Source organism: Limulus polyphemus, unplaced genomic scaffold (assembly GCF_000517525.1).
Source record: "Limulus polyphemus unplaced genomic scaffold, Limulus_polyphemus-2.1.2 Scaffold6548, whole genome shotgun sequence".
Classification (NCBI taxonomy): domain Eukaryota; kingdom Metazoa; phylum Arthropoda; class Merostomata; order Xiphosura; family Limulidae; genus Limulus; species Limulus polyphemus.
In genome coordinates this window covers 36,255-39,767 of record NW_013672158.1, presented here as the reverse complement: position 1 = coordinate 39,767, position 3,513 = coordinate 36,255, and the positions used below count along the sequence as shown (strand labels likewise).

The window sequence follows — 3,513 nt, the reverse complement described above, 5'->3', positions numbered from 1 at the left end:
AGTTTCTAAGTTCGTTACTTTCTACGCCATCTTTAGTATCTAAGTTCGTTTGCTTTCACGCCATCTTTAGTCCTAAGTTCGTTGCTTTCACGCCATCTTTAGTCCTAAGTTCGTTGCTTTCACGCCATCTTTAGTCCTAAGTTCGTTGCTTTCACGCCATCTTTAGTCCTAAGGTCGTTGCTTTCACGCCATCTTTAGACCTAAGTTCGTTGCTTTCACGCCATCGTTAGTCCTAAGAGCAGCATGCAGATATTTCCCGAGTTATAAAATGTGTTGGGATGCAGTTGAAAAGACCCAAGGTTCGAGCCGTGAATGCAAGAAACATGCTCTGCACTTTGAGATATATAGGCGTTATAAGTGTGACAGTCAATCCAAACTTTCGGTTAACAGTAGTAACAAGTCGCTCCATTCGTGATTGAGTGGGGGATATATATATATAGAGAGAGAGGAAGAAGGGGAGACGATCCCCATTCGTGACTGAGTGTGATATATATATATATAAAGGAAGAAGTGGAGGTGATATCCATTTGTGACTGAGTGTGATATACATATATATAGAGGGAAGAAGAAGTGGAGACAATATCCATTTGTGACTGAGTGTGATTTATATATATAGAGAGAGAAAGGAAGAGGTGGAGACGATAGCCATTCGTGACTGAGTATGGTAGAGGGGAGATTAGTGGAGACGATATTCATTCGTGACTGAGTGTGGTAGAAGGGGGATTAGTGGAGACAATATCCATTCGTGACTGAGTAAAGTAGAGGGGGGATTAGTGGAGACGATATCCATTCGTGACTGAGTGTGGTGGAGGGGGAATTAGTGGAGACGATATCCATTCGTGATTGAGTGTGGTAGAGGGGGGATTAGTGGAGACAATATCTATTCGTGACTGAGTGTGGTGGAGGGGGGATTAGTGGAGACGATATCCATTCGTGACTGAGTGTGGTGGAGGGGGAAATGGTTATTGTCTGTCAGTTTTTGCCTCTAATCTTAAACAGAACACGGAAAAACATATACACAGTATACAGCAATAATTATACGTTATCGAATGTGTATACACACGTATGCATATAACTTATAACAAACAAATATCAAGTTTAGATCGCGCTCGAACAACATTACCAAAGAAATAGATCATCCGAAGAGTAGCTACGTTGTAACTGAGGAAACGTTTTGGTAATAACTCACAAAGGGCACTAGGGGACATTCTGTCTCTGTACGTAACTTGTAGGGCTTGAGTGACAAACAATAATCTAGAATACTGATGAAAAACAATGATGATAAAATCATAAATAATATTCACTGGTACACAATTAAAAACATTTTATTTAGGCCTATCTATGGCCTTCAAAAAATTGACGACTCTACATGTTTCGACGTTACAGCGTAATCCTCATATACTGTTAATATCTCGACTCTTGGAGTGATATCTACTCCTAAATCAGAGACGCTTTTTTTGGCTATGTGCTTCTTCTTAGCTTTCATGATATTGGGTAAAGTTGCAAAACGTGGTTCGTTAAGACGTAGATCAGAACTAATTACAGCAAGTAGTTTGGCTTCAATGTATTCGACACCTCCATCAACCCCACGCTGAATTTTTAAAGTTCCAGCCATTTTTTTCAATTTTTGATGCAAAAACTCCCTGAGACCAGTCAAGAATAGAATAGCTGTCATTTGAGCTGTCTGATTTGCATCATCATCATCAATTGCCCGTTTTCCTAATATTATGAGGTCCACTTTTTTCTTCCTGAGCCAACTTAGCAAGAATTTTGGAAACATAGATAGGTTGAAGTGTTTCGTAGTCCTTCCCACCTATTTCCACATGTATGCCCCGATTCACACCCATAGCAAGAGCAGTTCTTAGGGTTTCCTGGCATGATAAAAGCACAAACTCGTGTTTGTAAACTCATAACGTCCAAAGATGACCAACCATTCATCAGTGGCGGTTGGTAGTAACCCCACAACATCAGTTAGAAATCTAATAATTATATTATACAACTTAACACCTTTGCAATCAGAAAATAGGGCCAGCCCCCTCAAACGACTGAATATTGTTGTAATATAAAAATTATACTACCATCTTGTGGAAAATGATAATAGTTAGCAACATAACCTCCCAAACCCACCTTTCAAGATAACAAAGCAAATTAAAACTGCAAACTGGAAAACAGAAAATGAATCCCCTTCTCTGTTTACTTGTTTGTTGTTGAGCACACAGCAACACAATGAGCTATCTACTATATGACCACCGCAGGTATCGAAACCCGAATTTTATCTTTATACGGGCCTTTCTCACCAGTCTTTCTCAGGAGCAAAGAGATGAAACAATATGAGCCAATAGGGAGTTCACATGATTGGCTGAATGTCGACCAAAGTCACGTGATAATTGTTCTTGTGAATGATGTACGTTGGTCAAGTAAATATTAAAGTAAAAGCAGACAAACTACTTATATATATATATATATATATTTACCGGGTATAGGTTACAAAGTTTTTATAAAAATTTACTGACTGCTACTACCATCGTATAGGGATTGCTCCGAACACGGAAAATTACAGAGATTTTGTACTTTTTTAGATGTTTCTAAACAGACTATCAGTCTAGTAGTAATTTATTACCCGATAACCCCCTTAATACATTTTGTTGTTGTTGGAACCCCACAGATAATTGTTTGATGATTACGGCTCACGATTCTATTCTCTTTCAGTACTCATGTGTGAAAAATTCATAGTTTGTTTTTAAAAATGCTTATTAGTGACGTACAATTTTATGTTTTTATTAAATCTAAGTTGTTAGCGCCACCTAGCGTCGACCTGTTAAAGTGTAACATAGAAACGTCCGTGATTAGTTCATCAGAAGGTTATGCTACCTACAGTCACCGCTCAGCCTAGCTGGTCACAGTGAACGATATATTGTATCTGCGTTCGGTATTTGGCCTAGTTATCAAGACATATTGTAGTGTGTCGTGCGGTCAAAACAACCTGCAGGACATATTGTGTGTTTTTAATAGGAGTGACAGATTAGCCATATTCCACCTTCTGTAGCTCAGACTGTGGTAATCTAACTTATCACATATTTTCAGTGGATGTAATCTACTGGACCCTTACTTCACAAACCAAATTTCAAGGTAATCCATTAAGAAATACACGAGATATAAAATATCCAATTTTTATTGAAGTTCTTCCAATTTTTTTTCTTCTCACCAAAAGTACGGAAACTTTATTTGTAGAAAAACATACTTATATTTTATGCATTTTTTCAAATTTGATACATTAATAAATCTTTACAACCTACAGTTAGGTGTCAAATTTGGTCTAAATATAAGCCACATGTGCAAAGTTATTCAACAAAAACCGTTCAAATTTGACCAAAATTTTTGGCACGCCTACGCAAAAAGTCACGTGAGCTGTCGGTCTAAAATTTTTACTACAGCTTCACCTAAGAGTAAAAGTGGACATTTTTTGTCATTCCGATTAAAGAAGGCTGATTTCGAGCAGCAAAAATATTAGGA

General features: G+C 37.7%; 1 pseudogene; it reads right to left on the bottom strand.

Moving 5' to 3' along the window:
- Positions 1-972: 972 nt before the first annotated feature.
- LOC106473841 lies at positions 973-2,525 on the bottom strand (annotated as a pseudogene).
- Positions 2,526-3,513: the final 988 nt, after the last annotated feature.